Source organism: Podarcis raffonei, chromosome 8 (assembly GCF_027172205.1).
Source record: "Podarcis raffonei isolate rPodRaf1 chromosome 8, rPodRaf1.pri, whole genome shotgun sequence".
Classification (NCBI taxonomy): Eukaryota; Metazoa; Chordata; class Lepidosauria; order Squamata; family Lacertidae; genus Podarcis; species Podarcis raffonei.
In genome coordinates, this window is record NC_070609.1 from 49,927,242 (window position 1) to 49,946,741 (window position 19,500).

The window sequence follows — 19,500 nt, forward strand, 5'->3', positions numbered from 1 at the left end:
TTATGCAGAAGGTCCCAGGTTCAAGGCTCAAACAGTAACAAGTGGGAAAGGCTGCAGACTGGGACCCCAGAGAGCTGCTTTTTATTCAGCATACAATCAAAAGTTTGGCTAGAAAGCAGAAGTGGGAGAGTTAACTTTTAATATAAAAAACCACCCCCTCCTTACCTCCCCACACATCATTATGACATCCAGCCTCCTTCCCCCAACTCTGCTTTGCTACTAGAAATTTTGGGCTGTTTTTTGACAGTGAAGAGGTACTTAGGGGTCGAGGCAGGTTTCCCAGAGACTGCTTTGGTTACGTGTGGGTTTGCCCAGGCAGGAAGCATCAGGAAGGGAAAGCGATGCCCCCTCCCAGCCTAGTGATATTTTTCAGACACAACCCCCCTCCCATTCTTCAGCCTGACAGCTGGCAGGCGATTAACTAATGACATAAACATCTCCTTTGCGGCAGCCTTGGCAGCATGTGGGGAAGTGATTGGTGACGAGGTCTCCATGGCAACTGAAGGAAGCCTGGTCAGTCAGATTCTGCTCCCTGACTGTTGCCAGAATCCTTCCCAAGGTGATCTGTATCAATTCGGGTAGCTTTGCAAATTCGCCTTTAAATCTTCATTCGACCAGCCACATAATTTCAGGACTTTGCTGCAAATGAGTTTTTAGAGAGAGGGAATTCTAACCCCATTGGTAGAGTTCAGCTTCAGTTGTGTCACAGACATGAGCCACACTTAAGCATGGAGGAGGGATTTGTTTGCTCTAATTTGCAGTTCCGGAACCCAGTCGATGAACCAAAACTCAGCTATCCTCTGAAATTTGCACTTCTCCAAATTTTGTGATGCTGTCCTCCAGTCAAAAGATGTGCATTGTGCTAGGAGAAATAGCTTGCAAAAATGTGTTTTAGTTAGTGAAATGCATGTGTAAATGTGTACAAAATGTTGTCTAAAAAAACACCCAACAACAACTACTACAAACTGATGTGGAAAAGGAGAGAATGAAACTTAGGATTCAAACTGTGAGAAACTGGGAGAAACCTGAAATGGCAGATTCATCCATCCATAGCCACAATGTTGGAGGAAGGGACTTGTGGAAGCTGGCTCTGTCCGCCAGTATCCCATCAAGACCCTTCTTGAGGGCTTGCTATTATGTATTGCCAGTGCAGATTGGCAATGCCTGCCACAGCCCTTCTGTCCCATGATTGATTGTCATCTATATAGTGCCATCAATGTGCAGCTTCGTAGTAATGTGCAGCAATGTGTAGCTTTACAGAACCCAATAAGACAGATCCCTGCCCTGAGGAGCCTGCAAATCTATGAATTTGAGACATGATAGATGACAGGCTACATGCGTGCTCTTGCATGACACAGACATTGTGTAGTAAAGGCAAGTGGGCAGCTGTCAGTACCTGCAAGCATTTGAATAGGCCTGGACATAGAGATCCTCTTTGGTGAGGCTGGAGTTCTAAAACAAAAGGAGTCAGGGATTAACCCTCTGCCATGAAACTCTTCCTCCAGTGTGGTTGTGGAAGGAAGGAAAGTACTCTGCTCATGCTCAGAAGCATCATTCTTTATACCTCGTATTTTCTAGGATATCGGGGGGGGGGTAGAGATCCCCAATGACCATTCATTCATTCATTCATTCAATATACCACCTTTTTCTTCAAGGAGCTCAGGGTGGCATACATGGATCCCCCCTTCTAATTTAACCCCTACACAGGAACTCTGTGAGGTAGGTTAGGCTGAGAGGCATCGCCTGGCCTAAAGTCACCCAATCACAGCCAAGTGGGGATTTGAACCCTGGTCTCCCAGATCCTAAGCCAACACTCTAACCACTACACCACACTGGCTCTAATTATATTGCATTCTTTCAGTTACCAAGACTATTGGGCTGCCCATCTGAGTGGGGAGGCATGGGGGAGCCATTTTGAGAGTTGGAGGGGGGATGTGGGAGGGAAAAGCAGCACACAAAATCAGAAGCAGCTTGCCAATTGGGGCAGAGCCACTACACTAGCTCCCTGGCAGGTGGGTCACTGTTGTTTATCAGCAGGGAGAGGGCCCAGGGAGGCCAGTGTAGTGCAGATGCACCAGCAGAGCCAGTCTGCTGCTCCTTTCAGTGTCTTTGCACCATGCCAGTATCCCCTTCCCTGAAAGCAACAGAGACCCACCGGCCGGGAGGCGAGCACCTGGTGAGCCATTTCAGCAGAAAATCCTCCATCCTCAGACCAAAAAAGCAGTCCAGAAATAGAAGTCTTTTATAGAACATGACCCCAGAGGCGTATGGCCCAGGGTCAGGAATGTGCCATAGTCCTGAGATCACCCTGAGGCTTCACAGAGGGATGTCACCCTGAGCAAAGACAGAACACTCTGGCAACTAGCAGACATGTGGTGTAACCCTAGCTGTGGTCACTTGGAAGCAAATGCCACCCTGTTCAATGGAGCTTATTCCCTGGTAAGCATCTCTGTGTGCAGAAGGGTATGTAAGGTTGGGCAGTAAATCTTGTGAAATCATCAGTACTGGGGTGGGGAACCTCATGCCCAGGGCCTGAATGCGGCTCTCCAGGATTGTCTTTCTGGCCCTCAAAACTCTCCCCAGGCCTCATCCCTTGCTCCTCCCAGGCTGTATCAGGCCAGTGGACCATGGAATCCAGCATCCTGTTGCCACAGTGGGCAACCACAAGTAAGCAAGATTTGAGCACCAGAGCCCTCTCCCCTCGTGTGGTTTCCAGCAACTGGTATTCAGAAGCATTGCAGCCTCCAACTGGGGAGGCAGAGCATAGCCATTGTGGCTAGTAGCCATCAATAGTCCTCTCCTCCATGAATTTGTCTAATCCCTCCAATTGGTGGCCATCACTACCTCCTGTGGGATCAAACTCCATAGTTTAACATTGTGCTGCACAAAGAAGTACTTTCTCCTATCTGCCCCAAATCTGAATGTTTTTGCCATTTTGGAATGTGTCCTTGTACTCTGAAAATGCATCTTGCTTGCCTGGCTGGAGGAAAGAGAGGGTTGTCTGTGAGTTTGTGTAGAAACAAGCCAAGTGTACAGAAGTAAAAATCTGCATTTGTTGCTTTGCCCACTTTTGCCACTGGCCCTCTGATCTAGAGCTCGAATGTCCAGCTGCAAAGCCCTTACAGGGGAGCAAATGCCCAGCCTGTTGCCCCTCCAGGAGAGATATGAGGACCCAAAGAGGAGCCACTCGTAGATGCAGTTGACCGTTTGGCCTTTTGCGAAAGCCGCAAACAGCAGCCACAACTTGTCAGGAGGGCTTGACTTTAGTGGGAAGATGCAGCAAAGAGGGCAGGAAGAGTGTGTGAGCATTGCTGCTGACAACCGTCAGGACCTATTTTTCCTTGCAGTTTCTTTAATTCAGCCTTTTAAATCATTTCTAGATTGCCCTCTCCTATTCTTCCTGCCTGCCAGCTCGCTCTCTCTCTCTCTCTCTCTCTCTCTCTCTCTCTCTCTCTCTCTCTCACACACACACACACACACATTATGCTTTTCAAAAGGAGGAATGCAGAAGCTGACCCACACTGCAGCCTTCTGAACAGTGGCCCTTACACAACACCTGGCGCTCGCAGGCCTCCTTCTCTTTATTATCTAACGTCAGGCTTGGCGTGCCGGAATAGAGAGAGTCATCATTGTGCCGAAAATACTTCTTTGGCTTGCGCGGTGGCAGTGCAAGGAAAATATTTTCACAGCCCCCTTTCTCCAGGCCCTCTGAAATATTCCATTTTCATTTTTTGAACCGATGGAAGAAAAATACACAAGGCTGCAAAGGGAGGGGACTTTGATTTGCCGGAGAAAGTAGCCACCCAGCCAAACAGAGGACGGGCTTGTCTGGCTGATGAATATCGGTTTTATTCGATCACCCTCTCTTGTGGACGGGGCCTGTTTTCAGAAACCCCAGGCATCTCTAGCATTTCCCTTCCTCGGGATCTTTGGGTCTGTAGCATGCCATTGTTGGGAGATAGTGATTTTATGAAAGGCCGGGTCTGTGCTCGCCTGGTCTGCTGCTGGCAGCCGGGGCAGTTTATGAAGTGTGTGTTTACTCGCCGCGAGAAATGTTTTCCTAGACAGATCTACGATTCACACTTTATTTCATTGATGGACAAGGCTAGTGGCTGGGAGAGAAGGGATCCTTTCCCTGGAAGGGGAGGGGAGGAGGAAGGGCTGCTTAATTGCTGTCACATTTTCTGTTGGAGGAATGGTCTGTGTGTGCTTTTTTGTTGTAGCTGTTTGAGTTTTTGTAGGCTTGCGAACCGGCTGGAAGGCACAGAGGTGACTTGTGTGCCATGCGCTCATTGGCTTTGTTTTGATGCCAAGCAAATTGCAGTCTCTAGCCGATTCCTGTCATGCTATGCCCAACGGGCATTGGCCTGCATAGGTTTTCCATGGCCTAATAACCACTAATAAGACTGGGGGGGTGCTAACTTGACTACCCATGGCCCCAACTTCCAAGAAGAAGAAGAAGAAGCAGGTTGCTCGAGAGTAGGCTGGGCTGGTGCTTCTGTTTCAGAGGGATATGTATGTGCCCTCCAGAGAAGCCCCCATTGCCCTTGGGCACCTACCCTTCCTGACTCATTTGGAAACTTGAAGCTGGCCACCTGATGTTTGCCCAGTTCCCTTTGCTTTCTGGCTTTCGGTAGTCTCTCTCCACCGCTAGGTTTTTGGATGCAGTTCCGTCATACTTCTGTCCTAAACCCCCTTACATTGTGGCACATCATCTGAAAATGATCACATTTTGCTAGACCTTCTGCCCTTGATTCTGCTTTGCCTTCAGCTTGGGTCTGCTCACTGAGGAGCCAAAGCAAGGAACCAGCGAAACAGGGGCACAAAAAGAGAGATTTAAATTTTTTTTTTAAGAACTTAACATTTGATTTTGATTTTTTAAAGCATCAAAGTAGTCATTATGGGGAAAATCAAAACTTTGTTAGCTTTCCTTACTCTCAACAACTGCCCCCCCCCATTTTTCCGTTCTCTTTTTGTTACTTATCCCCACCTAAATTGGGGAGGAGGGATTTCGCTAACAAAGATGGAAATAATATGAGGAAATCAGATCCTGTCTGCGTTGTGCATTTTCAGCATACATGGAACTTTTGCATCATTTCAAAGAACATTTTTTTTAAAAAAATTATTGTTTTTATTTTGAATGATATCCAGGGCAGGGGCACCATAATCTTTTCAGTGCTTAGGACCTCTAAAGGTCTGAATCTGGCCCTGGGTCTGCTTTTGCACAAAATATGATCCTGCCCACTTTTCCCTGGCCCTGGACTTGTAAAAACTCTGGAGCTGGTTCCCCTAAACCCACCCATGGCCCCACATTTGCTAGCCCCATTTTTGGCATGTATCCCCCTCCCCTGCACTTTGAAATCATCCTTGTTAACCTCCAGTGTCCTTTTCTGCGATGCTGCTGAAGGGCATCACTGCCTGGTGTTCAGAGTCAGAGTTTGGGGGTTAGAGCTGGATGGCACAGAGCCTGACACCCCATGCTTGTTTTGGACACTGGACTGAGATTCAGCTCAACGTAGGCAGGGCTGGTGATTTGAGGGACCACGTAGGAACCATCAAGTTTGCACAACGGACTTGGCAGGGGCTGCAGCATTCATGGCTAAGCAGGAGATATTGCCCAGCTGAGCCGGCCGTGCAGTATTAATTTTTGGCAGAAGGGGAAAGAGAATTCGACAAACTGCAGAGCTGGAATAGTGTGTGTGTGTGCGTGTGTGCATGTGTGAGAGAGTTGCATATAGTATGCCCTCTTCTCACGCCAGATGATGGTCTGGATATTGTACATAAAAACAGCACAGCAGGGGGGGGACCTTTTTTAAGGGGGAAAAGGGGGGAAATGCTCTAAAAGGAAAGCATTGCTGGATCACGTCAAAGGACCTGGAAAACAGACAAAGCCTTCAGGTAGTTCTTAACTGTTAAAACGGAACGAGATCGAGATCTGGAGGAGGAATAGTCTCCAGACTGGGGAGTCTGCTGTAGCAAAGGCCTGATCACTAACTGACTGATAGCATAATAGCACACACACATACACTCCAAAGCCCAGGCTTTCTAAGAGAGGGGCAAGGAGACCAGAGCAGGCCTTAAAGGTGGGTTTGCCCTGTGCCAGGCCAATACTATGTTCCTTCCTTCATAAGAGCTACCCTGTTGTATTGAGCTTCCTGTTTCCTTCCTTGGCCTACTAGAAGCCCCCAAAGATCCCACTGATGAAGGCAGCAGCCCTTTCCTGATGCTACCTGCTGGCAAATTGTATTCAGAGGTATACTGCTTCTGAACATGGAGGTTCTATTTTGCCATCACAGCTTTCCTCCTCCATGCATTTGCCTGATCCCCTTCTAAAGCCACCTCTAAGAATGGGACTCCGGTATGCCAGTGGTGAACTTTTCACCAGCAGTGGACTAAACCAGCGCACCATGCCAACAAGCTATTTATTCATTGGTCACAATCTAATAGACACAACATAAAAGGAAAAAATGGAGTCCAGAGAAGAAGGACATGAAATGAAGGATTGGAGCAGTGGTTCTCAAAGGGTGTGGTGCACCACATTGTTGTGGCAAGAGAGGATAGCAAGTGTAGCATGAAGATTCAAGGACAATCAATATATTTTGAGAATGATTCATGTTCTTATGTAGTTGCATTGTTCTATACTTTCTGGATGCCTCATGATCATATTATAAAGTAGTTGTGTTCTATGTTATAAATCAAGCACTGCTAGGAGTTGTTTCTTTTTGTTTCCCAAGGTATTTCATATCAATAATAATAAAAAAATCAGTGTGGAGGAAGCAATTTTTTATTCTGAAAGTGTGGCCCAGAGAAAAAAGTTTGAGAACCACTGGAATGGAGAAACTGCTGTTTCAGTGGCTGAAGGATGGTGTGTGAATTCCTCTCCATCCGCACCCTATATAAACTGTGGAACTCACTTCCACAACAGACAGTGACACTCGCTTGCATGGCTTTAAAAGATTATTCATGGAGGATAAGGCTATCAATGACTACTAATGGTTGTGTTCTCCCTCCACTGTCAGAGGCAGTGTGCTTCTGAATACCAGTTGCTGGGGAAGAGTGTTGTTGTGCTTTTGAGAATAAGATGTTGGACTAGATGGGTCTTTGGTGTTATCCATCAGGCCTCCTTTCCTCGTGCAAAACCCTGTTGGAGGTATCCCCTGCCTAAAATGATCACTCAAAGTGAGAGAAGAGAGCAAGGTGCAGGGAGAGGGTGGAATCCAGAGCATGACTTCATTTCCAGCTCCGTATTGGGCCATGGCCCGCCTGCAAAGAAAACAGTCTTGAATTGCTGGGGATTGTCTTTTTGAGAAGGAGCCAGGGAATCACTGCACAAACTCCTAGCATTTAGTCCTGCTGATGAGAAGAAAAGATAGCCAAACCAGTTTGTTTATAGCAGGGGTGTGGTTGACCAGTGGCACTCCAGATGTTGTTTGACTCCAGTTTCCAGCGTCCCTGACCACTGACTGCACTGATGGGAGCTGTAATCTAATAACATCTAGAGGACCACAGGCTTCCCACCCCTGGTTTAGAGCATCAGTACAAGTTGGAATGAAGAACAGTAAAGATGGACAGATCATTCTGTCCTGGTCCTTGTCAGTTTTGCTTGTGCATGAGACCATCCCTCAGGGAAGGAGCTGAGCTCAGTGTGGTGGTGGAGCATCCACTGAAGGTCCCTGGTTCAATCTCCAGGTAGGGCTGGGAGAGATCCCTGCTTCAAATCCTGGATAGCCTCTACCAGTCAGTGTAGACAATACTGGGCTAGATGCACCAATAATCTGATCCAGTATAACACAGTTTCCAACATTCTCACATTTCTGTTTCCATATCACTCTTTGATTAGAAACCAAGTAAAAAAGTTGTGTAGTTTTTGATTGATTTTTGCCCTGCAGCATACATTCTTTGTGTGCATTTGAATTTAAAATACCCATTTTTATTCATATACCCATTTTGCTATGTTTTAAAGGCAAGAACAGAGGAGTATGAAAACCAAAGGGTAACTCTTCTGATCTGTATTTTAGTCCAGGAATTGTAAATTAGGTCAGTTTGCTTAAGGTTTTGGACCGAACAAAAGCCTTGAATATAGACAAGAACTCCTGCCTCTTGACACCCACTAGGTGTATTCTGCTTCTCCTCCAAATTCCCCGCTCAGCTGATCCTCAGCTGAAACCTCTCAGAAATGTCTAGGCAGAATTTCTCCTCGCTTTGGTCTTTGGGCCACAGCATGCCAGAGACTACCAGTGTGAGGCTCCTGCTGTCAGTCAGATGAAATGAAATGAGATCTAGCCAGCCCAAATGAAACGGCAACCCTGTGGGTTTGCTTTTCTGTTTTTCTCTCAGCTTGGGAATTCTCTCAGTCTGAATGAAGACCTTGGTTCCTCATGTGGAATTCAACAAAGTCCAGCTTGACCTATTGTGAAGGAGTGTGCATGGCTTGTGCTGGTGTCAATGTGCCCCACCAGCTCTGACTTGATGGGAAGTAAACATGCGTGGGGTAGTTTGAGGCAGCCTCAGCAAAAATATTACGCATGCTCTGTCCTGCCCCCTATCTGCATATAGAGGGGGAAGCACGGCCAGAAGAGGAGGAGAAGGAGGATTAAGTTTCAAACACAGCAGTAGGGAATGACCTAATAAGAAGACCCTGCTGGATGGAGGATGGAGAGACAGAGACAAGAAACTAGGCAACTGTACAAAGGGAAAATGTACATCTGTTGATTCACCTGCTCTGGCCTCTGTCCCTGACCACTACTCAAAAGTTTGCCGAGAAAGCAATGTGTCTCTCAGGCTGAGAAAGGACCCCCACCCTTAGGCTAAATATTGTTCATGTCTCTTTTCAGCACTGACATATCGGAGTCCCAAAATAAAGCCCAGAAAGTATGGGTTTCACCAGGTGCATTGCTGTCATCTGCTCTGACGGCTGCTTGGTGGCAGGGGGTGGGGTAGATTCTGAAGACCTGCTCAAACATCTTCTGCAATCTAGTTTCTTCCAACCCCATGGGCAGAAGGGCTTCAGTCAGGTGCGGAGGCCATTCAGAGGGGCTTGATCTGCAGGGTCCCTGCCTCCGCACTTCCCCATCACCTGGAGCGCAAATTCCTTTCTGCACACTCTGCTCTTTCATGGAGAGGGTGAAGTGGGGGCACAGGAGCCATAAATCCACCAGCGCCCAGGCAGGCTGGCCTCGCATTCCTTTCAGAAACGGTTGTCATTAAGAGCTTTCCTTCCAGCTGTGACGTGCGCACTGGCCTCGTGTGGGGCTCTGCTTTCCTTCCTCGTAGAGTTCCTAAACTCAGTTGCCTAAACTCAGGAGAAATTAGAAGAAGTAGGAGGATGCTAACTGGAGAAGCGGTTAGAAAGAGAAAATCTGAGGGCAAGCCATTGGTGGTTGGGGAGTTATTACGCCTTCCGTCTGGAGACCTGATTTTTCTCTGTGCGTTACAGCAGCAAGCTGCCTTATATTGTGTTAGCCCATTGCCCCATTTAACTCAGTGCTGTTTGCACTGACTGACAGCTGCTGTCCAGGGCCGAGCTTGAATTGGGGGCCTTTTACAGGAAAAGCAGACTCTTATCACTATCCTCTAACCCAGGAAGCTGCTTTGCCCTGAGTCAGACTGGTGGCCCATACAGCTAAGTATTGTTGACACTGGCTGGCAGCAGATCTCCAGGGGTTCTTTTCCAGCCCTTCGTTCTGATGCCAGGGATTGAACCTGGAACCTTCTGCCTGAAAAGCAAGTGCTTTGCCGCTGAGCCACAGCCATTTCCACTGTGGGATGGGGGTTAAAATTACTTATTCCCACTGAAAGGATCTTTGTGGGGCCACCCTTACCATGACACAGAGTAAAGTGGTTGCGTCAGATGGAAGGTGCAAAGCGGGTGGAGGTGGTGAGTTGCTGAAGGACAGAGAGAGTTGCTGGAGGACAGAAAGATACTCTCCCACTCTCCCCTGTACCGAAGTCAGATTAAAGGCCATTTGTATCATGGGAGGGAGCATCATCTTCCATTGCCTCAGGAAGCAAAACGCCTTGGGCCAGCCGTGTGCGCAGCAGAGGCTGTGACTTACTGCTTGTGCATAGTGGCTAACTGCATGGATTGCAGCTTTTTCACAAAAAGAGTGTCTATGCCATCACCAGCTGCTGCAGGGAACATCCTGTGATGGTGAGGAGACCAGCAAGGACAGGCAGCATCTGCCCGGCAGCTGTTCCATGAATGACAGGCCTGCAAATCCCAGTTGTGTGGTTTTCTAAATCATATTTGCAAAGCACATTTCAGACCACTGAGGCAATGTGAGAGGGGAAGGTGAATGCATTCTCCCCTTTCCCCAAATGTTCCTACTTGTTTCTGAGACTATGCATTGGTGGATGTCTTGAGACCACAGAGATTATTGCAACCTCTCTCTCTCTCTCTCTCTCTCTCTCTCTCTGTTTGTAGAATGCATAGAAAAATATAGAAAAATACTTTCCACAATTTCCCATAGTGGAAACTTCATTTCAAACTTTGGTTGAGGGGTTCTGATTAGATGATTTGCTAATTGAGTGATTAAAAAGCAGATTAGTGAACTAGGATTTCTTTTAACAAGGCTAATCGCATAAATTTTCGAAGTTTGCACTAACCGCAGGAAATTCAATTCAGCTGGCTTTGGCGCCATCTGCTGGAAATGTGTATCAATTGCAACCCTGTTCTTCCCGCCCGCCCTGCCCCCCTCTGTCCAAATTTTCTGGGTCTTCTTTATTATTACCTTCTTATACCACTTTTTCCTTCAAGGAGCTTAAGGTGGTGAATGTGGCTTCCCCCCTTCTCATTTTATCCTCGCAACAGCCCTATGAGGGAGATGAGAGCATGAAAGAGTGACTGGTTCTTCAGGAACTGCTTATTCAGTTTAAAATGTTTTTTTAAGTCAACTTTTCTTTTGTAGACTAAATTATAATCATTTTAATTGATTTCCGCCTCCCCTATTTTAAGCTGATAACATTTTGAGCTAAATTTCTGGGTCAGAATAATTAATGGGGTAATGAAACCACAATTGAAATGCTCGTTAATCGTGCTTTATAGAAACAAGTTCTCAAAGAGAGAAACAATGAAAGCTCACTTACAAAATTGGCAAAAATTATAGGAGCATAATTAGGATGGGCGTAGCTTGGGATAGGCGTGGCTCAGTATCAGAACATCTGCTTGGAATGCAGAAGGTCTCTGGTTCAATCCTTGGCATCTACAGGTAGAATCACGGAATTGTAGTTGGAAGGGCCCCTGAGGGTCATCTAGTCTAACCCCCTGCAATGCAGGAATGAAGGTAGTGCAGAGAAAGACTCCCGTCTGAAATCCTGGGAGTCGCTGCCAGTCAGTGCTGGCAGTACTGACCTAGGTGGGAAGGGCTGTAGTATCATGGTAGCACATCTGCTTTGTGCTGCAGATCTAGTTGGACACAGGCTACAGATCCAAAGGACTGTTTCATCCTCACAGTGACCCTGTGAGATAGGGTTAGAATGAGGGCGACTGGCCCAAAACCCACTAGTGCACTTTATGGTGGAGAAGGGACCTTTAAAACAAAAAACCATTTGTCTTCCTGTATACATAAAAATGTAATGTTGTCGTCATGCTGCTGTTTGTGTGGATGCTGATTGGCGGCTGTGCCAACTCCAGTGTGATGACAGAACAGCAGGCAGGTAGGTGGCAGGCCGGCCAGGCAAGCTCTTTAACAGATGCAGGAGAGACCCTTTAGAGAGTGGCTTGCCAAACTGCACTCTGAAGCTCCTCCTCTTTTAAACGTGGCTATAGAATGGTTTAATTGGGGGAGGGGGTTTGCTTCACAGAGCAGTTTGACAGACCTGAAGCACCTACCACCCTCCTTTAAAGGGGGTTGGAGGTTGGGGTGAGCTGTGAGAGGATGAGGGGCTTGGGGTGAGCTGTGAAGGGCAGGGTGGGATGAGGGGTGAGGCAAGTGGCCAGGTATAAAGGGAGGAGCGTTTGGCCAGGTGTGGGGAAAGGGGGCTTGGCAGGTAGATGGGGCTGGCCAGCAGAGCAGGCAGGGATGGCATCCCCTAGTTAAATGTGTAGTTCATAACACAAAACACACCTGAAGCAAAATAAAAGAAACCACCAGGGGGGAAATGAACCCACGTGTTTAGCCATTTCCAACAACGATAACTGAAGAGAATATCGGTATAAAGTATTATTTTATGTCTTATGCGCCAAAGTGGCTTCTAATGGCATCTGAAAAATATAAAATACAGTGACATAAGCTCAAATAATAGATCCCAGGTGTAGGGACCATGTTATCCTCACAACAACCCTGTGAGGTAGGTTAACCTGGTGACTGCCTCAAAGATACAATGTGAATTTCTTGGCTGAGCAGGGACTTGAAGCTCCTTGGTAAAAGAACCAGAGCATATCCTGAGCTGGTCCTAAGCACAGCCCCTCTGGTCCCCTCCCAGCACACTCCTTGCTATTTCCCATCCTTGAATGCCACCTGGAGGTCCCCCCCAACCCCCACCAAAGTCCTGTCCCTTTTATCTCCCTTAAATGATCTCAAATATGTGATATGATAAAGACAAGCGCCCATTCAATTTAACTCACCCTAATGCCAGATTCTACTTTTACCAAAGTAATTAAGATAAATGCAGCTGATAATTTAGGAAGCATTCTTAAATGTACCTTTCCTGGCAGCATCAGAGATATACTTTTACCTTAGAAGATTTATCAGCATACTTAGGTAACAGATAATTCCTTAGCGAATGGCAGCATTTAGAAGCAAAATGAGAGATAAATATTTCTTAAATAAATGTCAAAATAACTCAGTCTTTATTACAGTCCCTCAAAGGAGTTGCAGTCAATCCTGCGCCTCTAGACAATTTCTGTACGATATCGAAACCTGCAGCGGTTGGGTGGTGTCATTCGTATCAAATGTAATTGTTTGCACACAGTTCTTTATGGTTTGGGGTTCTGAAATAAATAAAGGAATTAATTTAATGCTGGCAGAAAATCTTCAAGCTGAAAGCCCTGAAAAATGATCTGTGCGCTACAAACCCTTTCATAATTGCCCTGAGCCAAATGAATTGATCTAAAGTTCAAGACATACCTAACAAGAGAGATGTGTGTTTGTGATTAAAGAGCAGATGACTGTATCAAGGAGGCGAATTAAGCTGCTACTTAATTTATCGTTGAGTCCCACCGTATGTGACACTTATGTGCATATAGCTTCATTTGCTCACATCTATCCCACCTTCCTCCTCCCCACTGCCAAAAAAGTAGATGTGAAGTTCCTAAACATTAGAAAGAACTTTCTGACAGCAAAAGCTGTTTGGCAGCAGAGCGGACTTCCTTAAAAGGTGGAGGACACTCCTTAATTGGAGGTTTTTAGACAGAGCCTCTGCCAGGGATTCTTCAGCTGTGGTTCCAGCACTGCACAAGGTTGGACTAGATGACTGCCACAGACTGGTTGGATGCAGAGGAATAGTTGGGGGAATGAGCTGGGGAACCCCCAAGGGAAGATGGCTCTGAGCCTAGGAATTGATGGTGGGACAACAATGAGTGGTCAGAGGGAGAAGAGAGAGCAGACTGGGAGGAGGAGGTCTTGGAAGCTGAAGTGGTAACAGGACTTAGTGAGTGGGGGGAGTCTGTGGCAGAGAGAAGTCCAAAATCAGAGGCAGAAGCTGAAGTAGGAGAGTAGGGGGAGATGAGTCAGTCTGGTGAAGAGGCACAGCTGCCTCTCCCTCCTGCTGTGAGAAGCTCCCTTTCCCCTGTCTACCAGAACCAGGAGAGGCATTAAGCGTGAGGAGCGAAGACTGGTATACATGCTCAGTCTCAAAAGTCACCCATCCTCTGAAATTCCTTCTCTGAATTTTGTGATGCAGTTCTGCAAACCCTTCCTCTGAAAGAGTGAACCAAAATACATATAATATTAGGGGAAAGGATGTATAAAAGTGCATATAAGATACAAAAAATGCAAAAAGTGATTGGAAAAGATGTATACACTAGTTAAAATTGCATACAAAAATGTGTAAATTTGGATAAATGCACACTAAAAAAACCTGACAGATTTTTGTAAAGACTGAATCTGAAATGGACAGCTTTGCCTGTGATAGACATCCCTCTCTCTGAGCTGGGACAGCCATGGCTGCCCTGATTTCGCTCTAAAGGCTTTGGAAGTGGCTCTGGGAATCAATCAGTCTCCGGGTCTCCCTTGCCTGTGCTGAGGACAGATGCCCTGAAATGGCAGCCACTGTCAGATTCAAGGGAGAATGGGCAGCCAGCACCTTTGGACTGCCCTGTGGAGTGTGTGCTGAGAAGCCAGCTCAGCTGAATCACTCGGAGCCGGCAGCCGAGCACATCTGTACATTAGTCTCCCGGGAGCACCCATTCCCAGCACGTCCAACAGCACAGCCGGAGGAGAACGCGCCTTTCACGTCCAGCTCTGGCAAGGTGCTTGAATGAGCTTGTGATCTGTGGCGGCCATGGCAGCCAAGCCAAACAAAAATTCCTGACATATTTTTCACTTTGCTTGCAGCCAAGAAATTCATATTTCACGGGAAGTTAAGCCGAGACCCAGCAGTAGCTGAGTGACGGAAGTTTTCCAAGGTATGGCCAGTTGACAAGTGGCGGCTGTGGGAGGGGGAGGGGCTGTTTGACTTTTTAAAGCAAATGTTCTGAATTTCTTTTTTAATCCCCCAGCAGACTGGAATAATCCCCTTGCGCCTCTCACCCATATATTTCTCTTTCTAGGGCCCATCAAAAAATAGAAAACCCCATTCAGGGCCTGTTAAAGGATAGACTGATTTAAAAACACACACACCACCAACAACAACAACAATTGAGTGTATTTGTGGTGGAATAACCATTTAACTTTTTTTTTTCCATAACCATAGCCAAACTTTTGACTTCAGAAGCTTCAGTTTAACCTGCCTGGATATAATTTAAATCTTGATGAGCCACTCAAATGGTCTTCTGTATACTTGCCATGCACAAAATATAAGGGTTTGCTTCATTATTAACCCTCCCCCTCCCTCCCCCCCCTCGGGGAAATTGCTTAAAACTAATAAGTTGGTGGAGGAAGTCAAAGAGGCACTCAGAGGCAGCTTTGATTTCAGTGGCTACTTTTCTGCTGCGTGGGATCTGTTTTTTCTCTGCTGAAAAGTCACTGAGCACCTTTTCACCTGGATGGCTGAAGCCTCCTCCCACCTCCCTCCTCAGCATGCTGGCTGCGGGCCCCTACTTGAATCTATGGGGAATGTTTTGGAATCATTCTAAAAGTGCCATTGTTTGAATCAATGGGGAATACTTTTGGGATAATCCATGGGTGTCAGGTTTATCCACCCAGCTACCAGGGTTCTTTTTCAGCTTCCAGAGTGGCAGGTGTCTTAAGTCTGGTGCAGTTGTCAGAGTGGGAAAAGGTTCAGAAAAGGGCAACGTGAAATGATCACGGGGATGGCAACTAGGCAACCGGTGGGCAGGGCCCGAGCTCAGGAGTCCTATTCCCTCCTGTGGTTTCCAGCAATTGGTATTCAGCATTACATTACAGCCTCTGGCTGTGGAAGCAGAGCAGAGCCACCATGGCTAGCAGCCAGTCGATAGCCCTCTCTTCCATGAATTTGTCTAATCCTCTTTGAAAGCCTTCCAGTTTGTTGGCCATCACTGCCTCCTGTGGGACTAAGTTTCATTGTTTAGCTATGCACTGTGTGAAGAAGCACTTTCCTCTGTCTGTTGGGTGTCTTCCAACATTCAGCTTCATTGGGTGCCCCAGAGTTCTAGTGTTATGGGAGAAGGAGAAAAAGTTTTCTCTATCCACTTTCTGCAAGCCATGCATAATTTTATACAGTTCCATCATGTCGCCTCTCACTCGCTTTTTCTCTAAACTAAAAAGTCCAAAATGCTGCAGCCTTCCTTTGTAGAGGAGTCGCTCCATCCCCTTAATAATCTGTGTTGCCCTTTTCCAACTCTACAACATCCTTTTTGCGGTGAGGCAGCCAGGAGCATGCATCGTCACTCAGATCCTTCCTTATGTTGCTATATTTCCCTGTGTTTCTCTTCCACACACCCTCCACTTATCTGTTCATGGAATCAACTGCTTGAGTTGGAAGCAAAGCATTTATGTCTTCTGGCTGCCTGCAATAATGCAGCCATCAGCCTAGGCCCCAGCAATGCAAATGTTGCAAGTTTTATTGAATCCCCACGAGAAGGCTTTTTTTAAAAAAAATCATTCCAAAAGGCCTTCTTTATGTGGCTGAGTGAACCCAACTGTGATAATGTAACTAGCTCTGGTTTTGTCGGTTGTTTTGTCTTGGCAAGGTATCTTTGCAAATTTCAGCAGCAGTAAACAGGCTTGCCCGTCATGGCTCCAAATGGCATACAAGTGGCACATTGTTGGCTGGCAGAGAAGGAGAGCAATAGGACCCTCTCAGCTACCTCTGTCGGGCTGGGATTTATTTTGCTTAGCGAAGTGTGAAACTGTGGAGAGGTGGTTTTTTGTTTTCTTTTTTAAGGCTATCAAGGCTGCATCAGACTCTGTCCTGGTTGATGGACAGGGCTGATAAAATGGGCAGATCAAAGAGGCAGCAGCCAGTGACCTCAGGCAACCCCTTCTGCAACATTTTGGTTCCCAAGCTGGGAGTAGAAGCAGCAGGAAGGAAAGTGACCGAGGTTAGATCTCTTGGTAGAGTACTTGTCCATCAGCCCAGTTGCCTAGCTGGAGATTTTGACAGCCCCACATATGTCCCCCCTCCCCAAGCTTCAAAATGAGAGCTGAAAGAAAATCCAACTTTCCGGAGAATACACTTGGAAATAACCAATCTAAGCTGCTTTACACTTAAAGTTAATGTCAGCTGAGGAATTAGCACCAAATTACTCCCGCTCAAATACTGAGCCTGTAGTAAGGGCAAATGAAGCAGTTGACACCGACTGCAAATGTCCATAGGAAGTTCTCTTACTGAGTTGGACCATTGCTCTATCTAGGTCAGTACTAGCTAGACTGATTGGCAGCAGCTCTCTAGGGTTTCAGGCTGGGGACATTCACAGTCCCACCTGAAGATGCCATGGACTGCACCTGGAGGCTTCTGCATGAAAGGCAGATGCTGTACCACTGAGCTACAGCCTTTTCCCTTCAACTGTGGTACCCTTGCTAAGAGGAAGCATGAAGTACTTTCCAAATAGCTGTGGGTTCAAGTTGCATATAGTTTACCATCATCACAACATGTGACCTCGCAGTGCAATTTTGGCTGCAAAATTTAGCATCCTGAGCATCCTTATTTATTTCTTGTTTTAAGGTGCTAGTCCTTAAGATTGCAAAGTTAAGCTGAAAGAGTGTGGGCAGACCCAACCCACTGATGACCAGAAATCTTACTTGGCAATCTCTTTGGCTTCTGAGATTTCACCATACAGTGCCTACACATTTTTGAGTGCCTCCTCAAGACCCTGCTTTGTGCTATTTCTGGGCCAGTCAGGAGACTAAGCCAGAGACTCTCACAAGATTGATAACAGGAGCCTTTAGCAAAAGAGAATAAATACATTTGAGAGGGGTTACTTATATCTCAAAAAGCAGGCCTTTCGATGCAGTAGGCAGGACTGCTTCGCTCAGACAAAAGCCCTCAGCTGGCTGCATGATGTAAATGCACGTGCCTGTGGTCAAATCCATTCCATCCATTCCATGCACTCAACAGTTATGGCATCCCCGAAAGTATCCTGGGAACCATAGCTTGTTATGGGTGCTGAGGGCTCTTACAAGACCCAGAACTAGCTGCCATTCCAAGGATATTTTGGAGGAAAACTCTGGTGTAAGAGCTTTAAGTGCATAGTTAGATGTGACATATGAGCACAGGAAGCTGCTGAATCAGGCCATTGGATCCTTACATCTTTTGGTCTACTCCAGAGGTTTTCAACCTTTTTTAGTCCACGGCTCCTTTGACCAACTACATTCTTTCTGTGACAACCTGTGGGGCTCAGGAGCCCAGTTATGTCACCCTTTGCCTGCCGAGCTAGCAGCCTCTCACCTTTTTTCAAACACCCTTCCTTGTGGAGTGTTCCCTTAGCCTCCTCTCATCGGGAGTCCTCTGGGCAGCCACAGCTGCCCCCCTGGTCTCTGAGCTGCCCCACCCCAAAGAGAGGTGCCTCCTCACAATGCCCTGCAGGTGTCTGAGAAGCTTCTCCTGGCCAGCCCTAGAGGCACCATTCACCTGGGGAGCTTGTAGCCAGGGCCACTGCAATAAACAGCCATGCAAGCCAGAGCTAGAAATGCAAGAGGGCATCAGAGGAAGGAGGGAAGGGGGACAGAGGCCAATGTTGCCCTCGGCACCCCTGACCATTGTCCAAGACACCCCAGAGTAAACCACTGGTCTGCTCTGACCAGAAGCAGCTCTTTAAGGTCAGAAGGAAGCCTTTCCCATCTCCTCCTGCCTGATGGTTTCAACCAGAGATGCTGGAGATTGAACCTGGGACCTTTTGCATGAAAATCATGTCTGTCACTATGGGACCCTCCTTGGAGCATCAAACATCCAGGTGGTTGTGGCTTCCCTTGTATAACTCAGCTGGCCTTTCAACAGCTGTCATCCAACATCTGGAGGTTACTATGTTGGCTAATCCTGGAAAAGAGGATGGCTTTTGGGAATGACCCTGAAATATCTTCCATGTCATCTCAGAAATTGTCCCCCCCCCCAAAAAAAGGTCAACATGCAATAAAACATATTATGTGCCCCTCTGAGGCCCCATGTCCAGATTTTTGCATTTGGGGGGCCTGCCCATCTTTCCACACATGGGTGCCTAGTGCCCAAGACTGGCACATGTATTTGAGCCAATCCCACAGTCGTAACATCACAGACTAAGAGACCCTTGGTGCTCATGTGCTGCTTACAGGCACCACTGGAGCATTCCTGTGAAAACAGGATGTTGGACTAGAGGAGACCCCCTTTGGCCCCAAGTAGGTGCTGCCGGGCTCTGCAGGTGTCCTTCACTTTTGCATGCAAGTCAAGTCACCTTCTGCGCAAGGCCTTGCACCAACAGAGGCTGTGCTGCCATTCAGCTGCCAGCAATCAAGCAGAAGAAAAGGGCAGAGCAGCTGTTTCTGGACATAAAACGATGATCGGTGCCAGGAGAGAATCTGGGGGTGGGGGGTGGGGGTGAAGGGAGAAATCCAGAGAGCCCAGCTTAAGAAATCAAAGGTAGAGCTTTCCCCTGACTATAAGCCATAGGCGGGGCACTTCTGTCATCTGCTCCTGCTAAGAGAAATATCGTTTTAAGGCAATAAAAATGCCACCCTCAGCAGGTTTTAGCCAGAGGTAAATTACTTATAATAACCTTTGAAGTGCTGGAGGGATGCTGGTGGGAGTGGGGGGCTGATTGCCGCAGCTGGGTATGTCTGTCAGGAGTGTGGACTCCCCCCCCCCCCGTAAGGCCTGTAAATAGCTTGGGTTTCTCAAAGGTACTTTTGCACAAAAAAGCTTGGTCCTTCCTACTGTTCGCACCTGGGCCGGATGGAGAGGCCCTAAGCGCTGAAAATATTATGGTACTCACCCCCCCCCCATAAA

The 19,500-nt window shown here is 47.1% G+C and overlaps 1 protein-coding gene across 2 annotated transcripts in view; it reads left to right on the forward strand.

Annotated features, from left to right (window-relative positions):
- Positions 1–19,500, forward strand: part of ZNF469 (zinc finger protein 469) — a 245,244-nt gene that overhangs the window by 210,611 nt on the left and 15,133 nt on the right. Inside the window, exon 4 of one of the 2 annotated variants that reach the window (XM_053399953.1) lies at positions 14,496–14,566. The exons of the other annotated variant lie outside the window; for it this stretch is intronic. The gene's annotated coding sequence lies outside the window, so the exon portion shown is untranslated. The remainder of the gene's footprint in view (positions 1–14,495; positions 14,567–19,500) is intronic. 2 annotated transcript variants of the gene reach the window in all.